Raw genomic sequence first — 17,715 nt, 5'->3', positions numbered from 1 at the left:
TTTTTTTTTTGCGGTACGCGGGCCTCTCACTGCTGTGGCCTCTCCCCTTGCGGAGCACAGGCTCCGGACGTGCAGGCTCAGCGGCCATGGCTCACGGGCCCAGCCGCTCCGCGGCATGTGGGATCCTCCCGGACCGGGGCATGAACCCGTGTCCCCTGCATCGGCAGGCGGACTCAACCACTGCGCCACCAGGGAAGCCCTCTGATCCTGTTTTCAATGTATATTTTTATTTAATCACATAGGATAATATTCAAGTTCTAAGACAGATAATGTGCATTTTATAAGTATTCTCTTAGCTCTGTTCATATCCATGATAGAAATCCTGACCTGCCTGAGGTCAGGGTATGGTTACTGAATGACTTGAAAAGGAGGAGTTTATCTCTTACTAATGTGAAAGTATGTGAGCCACTTTCACTTATGGCCCTGGTGCCTTTTTGCACATGTGTAATGGCTTTGAATTAGGCATGGAGTTCCTCCAGGGTAGCCACTCTTTTCTGCTTTCATCCTGACTCACTTAGGCAGGTGTGAGCTGTGTGGTGAAGCTACTCAGGGCAGTCCTCAGCGACCCATTCACCTTTCCCACTGAGGTCCTTTCAGGAAAACCAGAGAAAGGGGGGAACAGGAATATGGTTTAGGTCTTTTGAAAATAGGGCATTTGTACTTACAATTTTTTTTTTGTTCTTTTGTTGTTGTTCTTTGCCTATTCTAATAGGTATTGAGCAACAATTGTGATGTGTGTGCATACAATCATTGTTAGCTAAGTTACTTTATTAAACAATGTCTGCATCTAAAGTCCCTAGTTAGCCAATTCAGGCTTTAAATTGCCTGAGATGTTCAAAATGCATTTTAAGAGGGCTGCTCACTTTCTTTTATTTCATTGAAAGATGTCCTACACTGTTCTTAGAGGAAAAACAATTTTGGTAGTGGGTGTTTGCAGTTTGAGAATTTTTAGGAATTGTTGTGGGTAATTAGTTCAAGTAATTTCTTCTCACTGGTTTCCTTTACAAGTTTGTTTGTTTGTAAATTCATGTAACCACATCCTCTCTGCTTCCTGGAATTGACATCAAATTCGGATTATGTCTCTTGATAAGCGTGCCATAAGGATAGAGTGAGAACTTTCACCTACACTTTGGAAAGATGGCTGGTCCCTGCTCCTCTGTGTGCAAAAGCTGAACACAGCCATCACAGGGTGGGGGAGTGAGGGAGAGGAAGGGAGGAAGGCAAGAAGAGAAGGCAGCACATTTCATAGGTCATCCTTACCTATCTGAGGTTTCCAAGCATAAAAGCCATTTATTTCTATGTTAAAAACAGTGATCATCGAAGTGGCAGGTCTTGGATGTGAGATACTGAATGATTCAAACCTTAGCTCTACTTAGTTTGATTCACAAAATCCCAAATGAGAAACATCGGTTATATAGAAATAGGGCAAACTTGCTTGTTTTATGACTACACGGCTTATTTTTCTTTCCTAAGAATTGCTTTCCATCTCTAGTATAATGGTTTGGTTGAAAATTGATTGGCTACCATGTTACACTTGCCTGGGTGTTTTGTGTCATCAACTTCATTATCTCAAACTGTACTTTTTTCCCACATGGAATAGTGTAAAGGAATATTAAAGTTGAAAGGGACCTTAGAATCCATTTGTCCAATCTGAGTCTTTTTTTAGATGAATAAAGTAGGATACAAACAAGGTAAGTGGCTTATGCAAGCCCCCACTGATCCTCAAGGCGAACCTGATAGAGTCTGGTCCTCCATCCTTTATTCCACCCTCATCTTTTAGTTCTCCGATGACTCTTCCGATATTTAAGGGCTCGGATCCATCTACAAATGAATTAGAATTTTAATTTCCCTTGTTGGTGGCTTTATTCTTTTGAGCAGTGGGTCTTCTTATCTTAAACTAAACTCTTGAACAAAAACTAACTCCTAATATAATATTGAAGGTGAAATTAACTTGGTGTCTTATTTATAGATGATGCTAGTAACAGTGATTGTCACTGACTCAAAAACCAGCCAACAATATTTTTTGTATCACCTCCCATTTGCTCTGTGGTTTGCATACACAGCCACTTCTGCCAGTGAATATCCCTTCAAGAGACTTAAAGTGGCATAAGTCTATCAGGAATATTAGAATTAGGAGGATCCTTGGAGTTCAGTTAGGGAACCCTGCTGTTTCATATAGGAAGTTCTTTCTCAGCATCCGTGCTATATGGACCTCCAGCTTTTATTTATATCCTTCCAGTATGAACACATTCATTTCCAGACCACGCAAGTCATTGAATAAGCCTAAGTCTCTTTTAAACAAGCTCTAAATTTTATGTTAAGTTGTTTGCATATTCCAACAAATACAGTAATAAGCTCAAAATTTTATCTTGACCCAGATAAACATAGACTCTGTTATATTTAATGTGCAATAAGATTTCACGCCTCCCCTCTCTTCACATTATTCTTTTACCGACATAACATATGGTATGTGGAGGTGAGTAATTCCTTCAATGCTATTTTTGTTTTAACTACACAAACCCAGAAGAGCTCTGCATTGTACCTACATCCATTTGGTAAGTTTTCTTTTTAAAATTTCTTAAAGGTCACCAAATCTCCCATTTATTTAATGAGAAATACATACTGTGCTTTGTGTTTGCATGATGTAGTGGACATCTATTTGTCTGCCTTGAAAATCTTTTTTCCCCCTGGGAGGAACAATTCTCATATTTAAAATATTCCTGTTTCTATTCCAATTTGGTCATTATTGATTAATCAAAACCGACATAATTAAATTATACCATTGCCTCGGCTATGGTGATTGGTCTGGCAATGGACACATAAACCAAGTTGTGTCAATCAGAGCGCTCCTCTGGGAGCTTGCAAATTCAACTCAGTGCCCTTTATCACATGGAAAAAAACAGTCTGGAAAAGGAGAGAATCAAGTCAATATGTAAAAGAGATGAGAATAAAAGATCAAGAGACCTCTCACAGTTTTTTTTTTTTTAAAAGGTTAGCTTTTTTTTTTTTTAATATTTTATTGATTGATTGATTGATGCCGGGTCTTAGTTGTGGCAGGCGGGCTCCTTAGTTACAGACTGTGGGATCTTCGTTGTGGCATGTGGGATCTTTTTAGTTGTGGCATGCAAACTCTTAGCTGCAGCATGTGGGATGTAGTTCCCTGACCAAGGATCGAACCCGGGCCCTCTGCATTGGGAGTGCGGAGTCTTAACCTCTGTGCCACCGGGGAAGTCCCCCCCTCACAGCTTTGTAGTCACCAGTCCAGACGTTGGGGTCTCTAGGGCTGCCCACATTGAATTTCACATAGCTAGAAAGGACCAGAACCAAAACTGGAACTCAGATCAGCTCGTTTCTAGTTTGATCGTGTGGGTAGTTTTTTTTTGTTTTTTTTGTTTTTTTTGCGGTACGCGGGCCTCTCACTGTTGTGGCCTCTCCCGTTGCGGAGCACAGGCTGCGGACGCGCAGGCTCAGCGGCCATGGCTCACGGGCCCAGCCGCTCCGTGGCATGTGGGAATCCTCCTGGACCGGGGCACGAACCCGTGTCCCCTGCATCGGCAGGCGAACTCTCAACCACTGCGCCACCAGGGAAGCCCGGTAGTTTTTTAAATTTGGAAAATATTATTGTTTGGTATTCTCATCGATAGAGATAAGTGCCAGAGGTAGAAACTAGATTCTTTCAATTAAACTTCCTACCTTCCAAAAGAGTAATTTTCTTAATGGGATTAAGGAACTCTGTGACTTTAGAGGAATCATGTGGATCTCTATGCTTCTTCAGTTTCTTATTTGTAAAGTGAGGGTACTCCATCCCAGTGCAGAGGACCAGAGACCTCAGAGAGGATCCATTGACAGGTCTAGATACAGTATTTAGAGCTGTCTCTCTCAGGGCATCACGCAGCCAAAGCAGCTGGAGGAGGGAGATGGCCAGTAGACAGATCTGAGCAGAAGACATGACACTACCTAGCAACATACTGCTGTGCATTTAACATTCTCTGCCCTCACTTTCTGTTCAGAGTTAAATCTTGTTTGAGAGGGGGCCACACAACTTCCCTATCCACATCTCACTGGAGTTCTACCGCCAGTATCTATAGATGTATAAAAGAGGGTTTGGATACACACAAGACAATTCTTTCTCATCAGTATATGCCCTAAAACTAGGTGCTGTAGAATACCAAGTACAGGACAGTGAGTCTCCCGAGAGGACATGCGTGTGTGTGTACGTGCGCGTGCGTGTGTGCGTGTGCATGTGTGTGTGCATGAGAGAGAGAGAGAGTGCACAACGCCCAACTCACACACGGGACTTATGTAGATATTTGTGAGGTCAAAAACAACACCCTTTCTTAACCCTAAGGCAATACCTATTTGTCCAGGCAGGCTGTGTCCTGCTGGTTAAGGATGTGGGACCTGGGTGAGACTACCTGAGTTGGAATCATTGATAAGTGAACTTGGCAAGTAAATCTGTCTGTGCCTCAGTTTCCTCATCTGTGAAATGGGGTCAATAACTACTCATCTCTTAGTGTGGGTTATGGTGAATTGAATGACATAATACAGCCCTAAGTGCTTGACACATAGTGAGCACTTAGTAAATGTTAATAGAAGAAAGCCTTATTCATAAAGGTATTAAGTAAAGCACAATGGATAGTTATGCATGGCAGGCTAAGGAGCTTACATTCATCGTGCAGGCACTGGGGCACTATTGTAGGTTTTCAAGTAGAGGTAGAGCCAGCAAAGAGCTGTACTTTAGGGAGATTAGTATGGTATTAGTGTATAAAAGGGATTAGAGGTAGAGACATAAATCAAAGGGCAGATACGGCAGTTGTGGGAAAACATAGGTATGAACAGAAAAAAGTATATTCGACGCACTGTGTTGCCAGGAAGATGTCCAAGGAGAACTGGAAGGAGGCGGCTTGAAATATGGAAGTTGGAATTGTGGAAAGCGGGTAGGATCCAAGAGATTTGCAAGATGTGTATATACATTTGATGGATGAATCGTGGGACTAGATGACCTTGGTAAGAAAGAGTGGTCTTTTGACTCTGTCTTATGCTGACTATTCTTGGGACCAAATGAGGAAAACTGGTTAAACATACAATTCTAATGATGTAAGAGAGAGTGTCAACAGATAGAGGAAGCAATGCTGTGGATACCTTAATGAGGGAATTCGTAATGAGTACTGAATGGATTGCCCATTTGATTAATTTCTTATAATGCTGGTATAAAAGATTAATTGCAAGTTGATTATGCAAAGGGAAATGCAACTCAAAATAGGTGTTAGGATTCAAAAGTTGGATTTTTATTAGTGTTGTACATTCGGTTGTGGTGTCCTGGAGAGAAAGCAACTTCTAAATGAGTTTAGAAAGGGGGGGGGCTAGTATGTGCTGCAACATGGAAGAACCTCAAAACATGCTAAATGAAAAAGCTAGACTCAAAAGACCATGTACTGATGCAGACGGGCACAAGGTTTCCTGATGGGGTGATAGAAATGTTTTAAAAATTAGACTGTGATAATGGTTGCACAGTTCTGTAAACTTGCTTAGAAATCATTAAATTGATTTTTAAAAAGATAGAGTGGTAGGCACTCAAATGAATATATGTAAGGTTTTTGTTTTTGTTTTAGCAGCTCCCAAATGAGCAATCAGAGTTTATTTTCCACTATGGAATGTCCTAGGCATTAGCTCAATCAAGAAGTGTTTGTTAAGTCCCAACTCAGAAAACAAGCAAATCAAATATGGAATACAGAATGATTCACCATGAGGCCAGAGGGAAACACTCCCAGTGGTATTTTAGAATATATAAGAGAATTGATTATGTGCCTTTTTTATTTGAAGCGTTAGAATTCCACTCGGATATCTCATCAACTGTTACATAAGCTTAGAGCCAAGAAGCTTTTCTGAAACATTAAACCATAGAACTGAGCCCTTTGGGTCAGTAGATTTGAACTAAATATCAGCACTTAGGACTATAGTTTTGTAGAAATTGAGTTGGACTTCAGTTAACACACTAATATACCTTTGAAGTGTATTACTTAATATACTAATATACCTTTGTAGATCTCTGGTCTAGAAACTGCCTGAACTGAGACCAAAATATTATGGCTAAACAGATTATCATAATTAAGTCATTTTAAATGTATTTATTTAAATTAAGTAATATTTAAGGTAGAGTATAATGCTTGAATTTTCTCCTTTACTTCCCTACCCTACCAAGAATAGGAAGACAATTTATGGTAAGCACCCCATCATTTTTATTCATTCAGCAAATACTTGATGAGATTCTTCACATGCCAGGCGTCATTCTAGGTGCCAGGGATTGGGTGGTACAGAAGACAGAGAAGGTCCTTGCTTTACTGGAACCAGAAATCTAACAGGGGAACAGAAAATAAAGAAAGTGTGTTGGGTACAGTGGAGAAAATCACAGTTTTACAGGCTAGAGTTTTAGAGGTAGTAAAGGGGGTGCGTGTCTTAGCTAAGGTGATCTCTCTTTGAGAACTAGATGTTTGGGCTGACTCTGATAGAAGAGACAGAGCCACCTTGTGATAATCTGCATAGGAGCCAGAGCATAAAACCCTCCCGTATTAGAAATGTGTTTATTCATTTTCATACAGCGCTTGCAGTGACATCTTCTGAATGAGCTGTTTCCTTAGCCTTCATTTGTAAAATCAGTCGTTTGGAATTGCGAATGCATTTTTCCCTAGATTTCAAGCTACGCCTGACCCGGAAGGCCTTTGCAATATTTCACTAACAGGTAAAGTATGGCTGTGGCCAAAGGAGGGGTAGTTAGTGGAGAAAACCTTAATTTTGTTGGAAAAGGTAGGGCTGCAGTTGCCTTTCATGTATAGGAGTCTTCTGTTAGAAGACTTCTGCCAAGCTAAGGGATGTCTAAAGTGGCAGCAGTGTTTTGGAGGAATGAGAAAATAGTTCGCTTTACCTTTAGATTAGTGTCACTTCATTCTAAACATCCGTTGAGCACATTTCTTAACCTAAAAGTGTACTTGCCATGTAATCAGAGGATACTAAAATGTATGCTTGTTTTATAGTTTCTTGTTCAAAAACATATCCCACTTCTCCCTGGTCTTTGAAAATCACCACGGTATAGATACTTAATGGCTTGTGCATTTTATAGGAAAGATTATATGTCAAAGAATTTTTTTCCAGAGAGTGAGCAGAGTTGTACACGGTCTTTGCGTTACAGCCCATAGCATTGCCAGTCTCTGTGCTTTATGGAGAATTGGACCCTTTACATTTCTGTTGTTTATTATTTTACTAGCAGTAGACAGCCAGGGAGTTTTATATTGCTTCTTGGAATATTGTTGTTTTCCAGATCAGTTACTATTTGTATTTTTTATATTTAGAAATAAATTCAGTGTAAGATTTAAAGTATCTTGCTGTTTTCTGGCGATTGTCTGAATTGCTTTTCTGGAGATGTGTCAAACCAGCAAACTTCAAACTTATGCCTGATTTCGATGCTGTGATGAGCGCTTTGTGAAAAGAGGTGCTTCTGATCACTGCAGAGCTGGTCTTACGTTTTTGTGATGCTCTTCAGCTGGTGGTGGTATGTGAATCATGAATTTGCAGGTGTGGAAAATATTTGATTTGTGAAGCCCCATTTTTGAGATAAAACTAGGCACATGTCATATGCACTGGTTAAATGTCACAAGTAACCAGTATAGAATGTGAAGCCAACAGTGGCATCTTGCTGATTCTAAAAATTGAATGTAGGTTAACAAATAGCACAGTGGAGAGTTTTGCAGTCACAGTTGTGGCTAACATTTTTTTTTTAACATCTTTATAGGAGTATAATTGCTTTACAATGCTGTTAGTTTCTGTTTTATAACAAAGTGAATCAGCTATATGTAGACATATATCCCCATATCCCCTCCCTCTTGCGTCCCCCTCCCACCCTCCCTATCCCACCCCTCTGGGTGGACACAAAGCACCGAGCTGATCTCCCTGTGCTATGCGGCTGCTTCCCACTAGCTATCTATTTTACATTTGGTAGTGTGTACATGTCAGTGCCACTCTCTCACTTTGTTCCAGCTTACCCCTCCCCCTCCCTTTCCAATCCAAGAACATGGTATATCTCTCCATCTGTTTGTATCATCTTTAATTTCTTTCATCATTTCCTTATAGTTTTCTACATACAGGTCTTATGTCTCCTTAGGTAGGTTTATTCCTAGGTATTTTACTCTTTGTGGCAATGGTAACTTGGAGTGTTTCCTTAACCTCTCTTTCAGATTTTTCATCACTAGTGTATAGGAATGCAAGAGATTTCTGTGCATTAATTTTGTATCCTGCAACTTTACCAACTTCATTGATTAGCTCTAGTAGTTTTCTGGTAGCATCTTTAGGATTCTCACTGTATAGTATCATGTCATCTGCAAACAGTGACAGTTTTACTTCTTCTTTTCCGATTTAGATTCCTCTTATTTCTTTTTCTTCTCTGATTGCTGTGGCTAAAACTTCCCAAACTATGTTGAATAATAGTGGGAAGGGTGGGCAACCTTGTCTTGTTCCTGATCTTAGTGGAAATGTTTTCAGTTTTTCACCATTGAGAATGATGTTGGCTGTGGGTTTGTCATATATGGCCTTTATTATGTTGAGGTAAGTTCCCTCTATGCCTACTTTTTTTTTTTTTTTTTTTTGCTGTACGAGGGCCTCTCACTGCTGTGCCCTCTCCCGTTGCGGAGCACAGGCTCCGGACGCGCAGGCTCAGCGGCCATGGCTCACGGGCCCAGCCGCCCCGTGGCATGTGGGATCCTCCCGGACTAGGGCACAAACCCGTGTCCCCTGCATTGGCAGGTGGACTCTCAACCACTGCACCACCAGGGAAGCCCTGGAGGGTTTTTATCATAAATGGATGTTTAATTTTGTCAAAAGCTTTCTCTGCATCTATTGAGGTGATCATATGGTTTTTCTCCTTCAATTTGTTAATGTGGTTTATCACATTGATTGATTTGCATATATTGAAGAATCCTTGCATTCCTGGGATAAACGCCAATTGATCATGGTGTATGATCCTTTTAATATGCTGTTGGATTCTGTTTACTAGTATTTTGTTGAAGATTTTTGCATCTATGTTCATCAGTGATATTGGCCTCTTGCTTTCTTTCTTAGTCACATCTTTGTCTGGTTTTGGTATCAGGGTGACGGTGGCCTCGTAGAATGAGGTTGGGAGTGTTCCTCCCTCTGCTATATTTTGGAAGAGTTTGAGAAGGATAGGTGTTAGCTCTTCTCTAAATGTTTGATAGAATTCGCCTGTGAAGCCATCTGGTCCTGGGCTTTTGTTTGTTGGAAGATTTTTAATCACAGTCTCAATTTCAGTGCTTGTGATTGGTCTGTTTATATTTTCTATTTCTTCCTGGTTCAGTCTCAGAAGGTTGTGCTTTTCTAAGAATTTGTCCATTTCTTCCAGGTTGTCCATTTTATTGGCATATAGTTACTTGTAGTAATCTCTCATGATCCTTTGTATTTCTGCGGTGTCAGTTGTTACTTCTCCATATTCATTTCCAATTCTGTTGATTTGAGTCTTCTCCCTTTTTGTCTTGATGAGTCCGGCTAATGGTTTATCAATTTTGTTTCTCTTCTCAAAGAACCAGCTTTTAGTTTTATTGATCTTTGCTCTCATTTCTTTTTCATTTATTTCTGATCTGATCTTTATGATTTATTTCCTTCTGCTAACCTTGGGGTTTTTTTGTTCTCCTTTCTCTAATTGCTTTAGGTGTAAGGTTAGGTTGTTTGAGCTGTTTCTTGTTTCTTGAGGTAGGATTGTATTGCTCTAAACTTCCCTCTTAGAACTGCTGTTGCTGCATCCCATAGGTTTTGGGTCATTGTGGTTTCATTGTCATTTGTTTCTAGGTATTTTTTGATTTCCTCTGATTTCTTCAGTGATCTCTTGGTTATTTAGTAGTGTATTGTTTAGCCTCCATGTGTTTGTATTTTTTACAGATTTTTTTCCTGTAATTGATATCTAGTCTCATATCCTTGTGGTCGCAAAATACACTTGGTGCGATTTCAGTTTTTAAAAATTTGCCAGGGCTTGATTTGTGACCCAGGATATGATCTGTCCTGGAGAATGTTCCATGAGCACTTGAGAAGAAAGTATATTCTGTTATTTTTGGATGGAATGTCCTATAAATATCAATTAAGTCCATCTTGTTTAATGTATCATTTAAAGCTTGTGTTTCCTTATTTATTTTCATTCTGGATGATCTGTCCATTGGTGAAAGTGGGGTGTTAAAGTCCCCTAGTATGACTGTGTTACTGTTGATTTCCCCTTTTATGGCCGTTAGCATTTGCCTTATGTATTGAGATGCTCCTATGCTGGGTGCATAAATATTTACAATTGTTGTATCTTCTTCTTGTATTGATGCCTTGATCATTATGTAGTGTCCTTCTTTGTCTCTTGTAACAGTCTTTATTTTAAAGTCTATTTTGTCTGATATGAGAATTGCTACTCCATTTTCTTTTGATTTCCATTTGCGTGGAATATCTTTTACCATCCCCTCACTTTCAGTCTGTATGTGTCCCTAGGTCTGAAGTGGGTGTCTTGTATAAACAGCATATATACGGGTCTTGTTTTTGTATCCATTCAGCCAATCTATGTCTTTTGGTTGGAGCATTTAATCCATTTACATTTAAGGTAGTTATCTATATGTATGTTCCTATTACCATTTTCTTAAATGTTTTGGGTTTATTATTGTAGGTCTTTTCCTTCTCTTTTGTTTCCTGCCTAGAGATGTTCCCTTAGCTTTTGTTGTAAAGCTGGTTTGGTGGTACTGAATTCTCTTAGCTTTTGCTTGTCTGTAAAGGTTTTAATTTCTCCATCAAATCTGAATGAGATTCTTGCTGGGTAGAGTAATCTTGGTTTTAGGTTTTTCCCTTTCATCACTTTAAATATGTCCTGCCACTCCCTTCTGGCTTGCAGAGTTTCTGCTGAAAGATCAGCTGTTAACCTTATGGGGATTCCCTTCTATGTTAATTGTTGCGTTTCCCTTGCTGCTTTTAATATTTTTTCTTTGTATTTAATTTTTGATAGTTTGATTAATATATGTGTCGGTGTCTTTCTCCTTGGATTTATCCTGTATGGGACTCTCTGCACTTCCTGGGCTTGATTGACTATTTCCTTTCCCTTATTAGGGAAGTTTTCAACTATAATCTCTTCAAATATTTTCTCAGTCCGTTTTTTTTCTCTTCTTCTTCTGGGACCCCTAAACTTTGAATGTTGGTGCGTTGAATGTTGTCCCTGAGGTCTCTGAGACTGCCCTCAATTCTTTTCATTCTTTTTTCCTTATTTTTCTCTGCAGTGGTTATTTCCACTGTTTTATCTTCCAGGTCACTTATGCATTCTTCTGCCTCAGTTATTCTGCTATTGATTCCTTCTAGAGAATTTTTAATTTCATTTATTGTGTTGTTCATCACTGTTTGCTCTTTAGTTCATCTAGGTCCTTGTTACATGTTTCTTGTATTTTCTGCATTCTATTTCCAAGATTTGGGATCATCTCTATTATCATTACTCTGAATTCTTTTTCAGGTAGACTGCCTATTTCCTCCTCATTTGTTTGGTCTGGTGGGTTTTTACCTTGCTGCTTCATCTGCTGTGCGTTTCTCTGTCTTCTCATTTTGCTTAACTTACTGTGTTTGCGGTCTGCTTTTTGCAGGCTGCCGGTTTGTAGTTCCCGTTGTTTTTGGTGTCTGCCCCCAGTGGCTATGGTTAGTTCAGTGGGTTGTGTAGGCTTCCTGGTGGAGGAGACTGGTGCCTGTGTTCTGGTGGATGAAGCTGGATCTTGTCTTTCTGGTGGGCAGGACTGCATTCAGTGGTGTGTTCTGGGGTGTCTGTGAACTTACTATGATTTTAGGCAGCCTCTCTGCTAATGGGTTGAGTTGTGTTCCTGTCTTGCTAGCTGTTTGTCATAGGGTGTTCAGTACTGTAGCTTGATATTTGTTGAGTGGAGCTCTATCTTAGCATTGAGATGGAGATCGCTGAGAGAGCTTTCGCCGTTTGATATTACATGGAGCTGGGAGGTCTGTGGTGGAACGATGTCCTGAACTCGGCTCTGTCCCACCTCAGAGGCTCAGGCCTGACACCTGGCTGGAGCATCAAGACCCTGTCAGCCACACGGCTCAGAAGAAAAGAGAGAAAGAAAAAAAAAGAAAGAAAAAATAAAATATAGTAAAATAAACAATGTTAATAAAATAAAAAATAAATAAAATTATTAAAAATTTAAAAAGTAATAAAAAAAAGAAAAGAAAGAAAGAAGAGAGCAACCAAACCAAAAGCAAATCCACCAATGATAACAAGTGCTAAAAACTGTACCAAAAAATAAAGAAAATGGACAGACAGAACCCTAGGACAAATGGTAAAAGGAAAGCTATACAGACAAAATCACACAAATAAGCATACACGTAAACACTCACAAAAAGAGAAAAAGGAAAAAAATATATATATATAAAAGGAAGAGAACAACCAAATGAATAAACAAATCTACCAGTTATAATAAGCTCTAAATACTAAACTAAGACAAACATAAAACCAGAAACAAATTAGATGCAGAAAGCAAACCCCAAGTCTACTGTTGCTCCCAAAGTCCACCTTCTCAATTTGAGATGATTCGTTGTCTATTCAGGTATTCCACAGATGCAGGGTACGTCAAGTTGATTGTGGAGATTTAATCCGCTGCTCCTGAGGCTGATGGGAGAGATTTCCCTTTCTCTTCTTTGTTCTCACAGCTCCCGGGGCTCAGCTTTGGATTTGGCCCCGCCTCTGCGTGTAGGTCGCCTGAGGGCGTCTGTTCTTCGCTCAGACTGGACGGGGTTAAAGGAGCCGCTGCTTCGGGGGCTCTGGCTCACTCAGGCCGGGGGTAGGGAGGGGCACGGAGTGCTGGGCGAGCCTGCGGTGGCAGAGGCTGGCGTGACGTTGCACCAGCCTGAGGCGTGCCGTGTGTTCTCCCGGGGAAGTTGTCCCTGGATCCCGGGAACCTGGCAGTGGCGGGCTGCACAGGCTCTCGGGAGGGGAGGTGTGCACAGTGACCTGTGCTCGCACACAGGCTTCTTGGTGGCTGCAGCAGCAGCCTTAGCATCTCATGCCCGTCTCTGGGGTCCGCGCTGATAGCCACAGCTGGTGCCCGTCTCTGGAGCTCATTTAGGCAGTGCTCTGAATCCCCTCTTGTTGCGCACCAGGAAACAAAGAGGGAAGAAAAAGTCTCTTGCCTCTTTGGCAGCTCTAGACTTTTTCCCGGATTCCGTCCCGGCTAGCCGTGACGCATTAGCCCCCTTCAGGCTGTGTTCACGCCGCCAACCCCAGTCCTCTACCTGCGATCCAACCGAAGCCGGAGCCTCAGCTCCCAGCCCCGCCCACCCCGGCGGGTGGGCAGACAAGCCTCTCGGGCTGGTGAGTGCTGGTCGGCAGCGATCCTCCTTGCAGGAATCTCTCCACTTTACCCTCCACACCCCTGTTGCTGCGCTCTCCTCCGTGGCTCCAAAGCTTCCCCCCTCCACCCCCCGCAGTCTCTGCCCGTGAAGGGGCTTCCTAGTGTGTGGAAACCTTCTCTCCTTCACGGCTCCCTCCCACTGGTGCAGGTCCCGTCCCTATTCTTTGTCTCTGTTTTTTCTTTTTTCTTTTGCCCTACCCAGGTACGTGGGGAGTTTCTTGCCTTTTGGGAGGTCTGAGGTCTTCTGCCAGTGTTCATTAGGTGTTCTGTAGGAGTTGTTGCACATGTAGATGTATTTTTGATGTATCAGTGGGGAGGAAGGTGATCTCCACATCTTACTTCTCCACCATCTTGAAGGTCTCCCTGCAACATTGTTTGTATAAACTGTGATGGGCAAAAAATATTAACGTGTGGAAAAAATTAATTTCTTCAAGTATTTTGAAGACATGAATATGAACTTACTTTGCGCAGTGAGTTTCACCCTGCCTAGAATCATGATCACTTTTAAGGGAGCAGCTGTCAAAATTTATGGTGAGAAATACAGGTGCTCAGCTGCTGGTTATAAATTTCCACTTTATGGATTTACAGTGGCCTTTCATTGTTGGAGTAGAGTTGGGGAATTCCAAGCACCTAAGAACTACTGTTTATGGCTCAGTTTTTCTACCAATACCAAGTTTTCATGACTTACAGGGACGGGCACCTCTTTCATTCTTTAAAACCTCAGAATGTTTGTGTAGTGGTGTATTTAGAACCATTTAGAAGATGATCAGGCATAAAAGGAAACTTAGAGCAAAGAAAAACTATTGGGATCTTCTGATCCAGCTCTCTGATGCTACATATGATGAATATTCTTAACAGCATAGGAATTTGCTCAGTAATTGTTTTTTAAGGCTTAAAGAGAGAAAATATTTAACTCGGGGGCACATAGTCTGCTAAGAATAGGACTGACGTAAGTATTTAAGTCTCTTAACTTGGTGTATTTTTAATCTTATCTTTCTCTAAACCTTTCCCATTGAGTCAAAGATTGTCTTCAAGTGAGTCTCCACCCCACCCCAATCCCAAGGGTTAGATCTGGGGGCACCTGTATATACAAATGATGCCTTACTTAGTCTGTCACTTTGTATATGTCTGTATGTCTCTCCTGTGAGTACCACCCTTTATATTCCAGCACCTAGGACAGTGCCTGGCTGCCTGCCACATTCTGGGCCATCGGTAGATGTTTCTTGCTTAAAAATCTGGAGACTAATTCCCATGAGCCACCCACAGACACCCATCGTATTATTTTATAGTAACTTATTCATATATCCGTAATGATTAGGAAGTTTAGAAAATAATACTCTTTGGTGGGAAGAATTTGCATTTGCCCTATCTGTAATTCTGATACTGCCCCTCTATAACTCCACGTAGCATAAGATAGCACAGCTCTTACAACAAATTTTTAAGAGAATCTAAATGCGAAGAAAATATAAGGGGAAAAGAAATGTTTGTATTTTATAATATTTTATAGACTTACCTTCTTTTTTTTCAACATACACTTGTTACACACTTCTTGAGGCTTGGTCTTCTGGGGTTAGTGCATGCTGGGCCCTGTGCTAAGCACTTACATGAGTTATTCATTTTCACAAATTGAAGAAGATATTATCTGTGAGACAGATGTTATCATCCTTATTTTCCATAAAGCTAGGGTCAAATGAGCTTAATTATCTGAGCTGTTGGATGTTATTAGCGAATATTCATTAAGCAGTTACTGTGTGCTGAGAGCGGAGCCAAGTGCATCCCATCTCCCAACTGCTATGCTGTGTGCCTTCGTCCCCCGTGGTGCTGTTTGAGGATGCTGTTGTGATAGGAACCTCTACCCTTTTGATAGGTTGATGAACTCCTGGGTCATCTTGGACATAATTCCAAGTCTCCAAAGGTAAAAAGACAGCAAAAGCAACTGCTGTTATGACTGTTTTTGTAACAAGGTAAATTTTCTCCTCAATCCTGTTCATTCAATCATTTTGAAATCAGTTGTGCTTTGAACAGGTTAATTTGCCGTATTACATTCTGGTGTAACTTTGTGAGGTGTGTGTGTGTGTGTGTGTGTGTGTGTGTGTTCTTCCCCACTGAATCTAAAATTAGGAAATGATGTATATAATTCACAGCATATTTGGATTAGACGAAAACTTACAATCACCAAAGTGAGCAAACATATCCGGTCTAGGCTGGGGTCCTTGACTAAACCTTGTTCATAATCCCACAGAAACATAGAAGTGACAGCAGGAGGGCTGGGACACGTTTGGTCATCTGAATATGAATGCATGTTGTGTCTGTGCTACCTAAAATGCAGATTATTAAAAGTTAAACTGTCCAAAACCAGTGCATCTGTATGAACAAAAATGTGAATATGGGTATAAATCTGTCATAAAAACAAAGAGTTCTCTTAGGGGTTCCAAATAAATCCTGGAATTTATGAGAGTTAGAAAATGATATAGGAACTAGTTTTCTTTATTTATTTTCTCTATTACTAAGTCACACATGAATCATATCCCACCCAGATAAAATACTCACCTGTGAAGTTTGCTGATGGGAAATATTAATCAAGTAGAGTGAAGTTATTTACTATAAGGTATAAATTTTAGGAATGGGTGATATTCTGATACTTGACAATGGTGATCAAGGAACTCTCAGTGCCAGGTTACATCATTTATATCATCCAGTTTGAGCTTGCCTTTTTTTTTTTTTGGTTCGCGGGCCTCTCACCGCTGCGGCCTCCCCCGCTGTGGAGCACAGGCTCCGGACACGCAGGCCCAGCGGCCATGGCTCACGGGCCCAGCTGCTCCACAGCATGTGGGATCCTCCCGGACTGGGGCACGAACCCGCGCCCCCCACATTGGCAGGTAGACCCCCAACCACTGCGCCACCAGGGAAGCCCTGAGCTTGACTTTATCAAAGTATTATCCTTGGGGTTTTGTAAATGTCTCAAATAATTAGCTGCTTATTCTTTTTTTCTTCACTTGGAAGTTTTCTGTTTTTTACTTAATTTTTTTTTCCTTTAAGTTGCAAGTTTCCCAAGTCATCAGAAATTAAAATACTTTATTAACTTGACAGGAATCTCTTAGTTTGAAATATAACAGCAAACCTCAGAAATGACCTGATATTACTTAGAATTATGTAATGTTAAAAGCAAAGTATAAATTTTAAGTTATATAGTGAAAAGTTATAGGGAAGTGTATCATTTTTTAAGGTGATCAGTTATTTTGAATTGTTAAGACACTGGGTAACTTTTAATAATATCACGTTTTCTATTTTTATATCCTCTTCTTTTCATAAATCTCATTAAATCCCCCTTTTCAACCTCTCCCTCACCATCAAACCTGAATGTTAAACTCACCAGGCCCTTCAGTTCCTACCTGTCCCCTCCACCTGTCAGAATGTTGCTGACTTCTCATTCTTTCATTAGGGGTCCAGTTCCCCTTTAGTATCTGTCTCTCCTGGACTGCAGCCTCACGTGCCTGACAGTGCTTGGTCTTAGTGACACCAAACCATCTGTGGTCTTTACTCCTGCTCTCAGGTCACTGACATTGTTGGAGGAAAAAGACTGTACAGCCATGGAGGTTGGCTGCATTACAACTTGATGAGTTCCAGCCTTAGCTGGACTTTCAACACTAGTCATCAGTCTTTATTTATCTCTAGCCACTCTCTTACCCTTTCCGCAAGCAGTTAGGGCCTCTCACTGTTGTGGCCTCTCCCGCTCTCCCGTTGGGGAGCACAGGCTCCGGACACGCAGGCTCAGCGGCCATGGCTCACAGGCCCAGCTGCTCCGCGGCATGTGGCATCTTCCCGGACCGGGGCACGAACTCGTATCCCCTGCATTGGCAGGAGGACTCTCAACCACTGCGCCACCAGGGAAGCCCTGTACCTCTCTTCTGAAGCCCCAACCTGTGCTTCCCCTCCCTAAACACACTCTCAACCAAAGACATAGACTACTTCTCAGTTTTCTTGACTCTGCTTCCCCACCTCCCCCCACCTCCCAAATATCTTTTACCACAACAAAATATTCCACATATATAGCTTCGACTTTGTCATCCCCAAAGCACAAAGAAGGTGCTCAGCTAATATTAGACTGATGGATGCCTCAGGGTCCTCTGCATTCCACACCTGCCACTTCTCTGAAAGTGATCCAGCAAAGATCATGAGTGACCTCCTGAATGTATATTTAGCAGCCTTTAAAACTCCTTAATGTTGTTGATCTTTCTGTAGCATTTGACAGTTGGTCATCACCTATTTCTGCTCCCCCTTTTTCCTGGCTTTT

Source organism: Monodon monoceros, unplaced genomic scaffold (assembly GCF_005190385.1).
Source record: "Monodon monoceros isolate NGI ecotype Baffin Bay Population unplaced genomic scaffold, NGI_Narwhal_1 Super_Scaffold_6, whole genome shotgun sequence".
NCBI lineage: Eukaryota > Metazoa > Chordata > Mammalia > Artiodactyla > Monodontidae > Monodon > Monodon monoceros.
The sequence above is the reverse complement of the archived record's forward strand: the minus strand, read 5'-3'. Positions refer to the sequence as shown.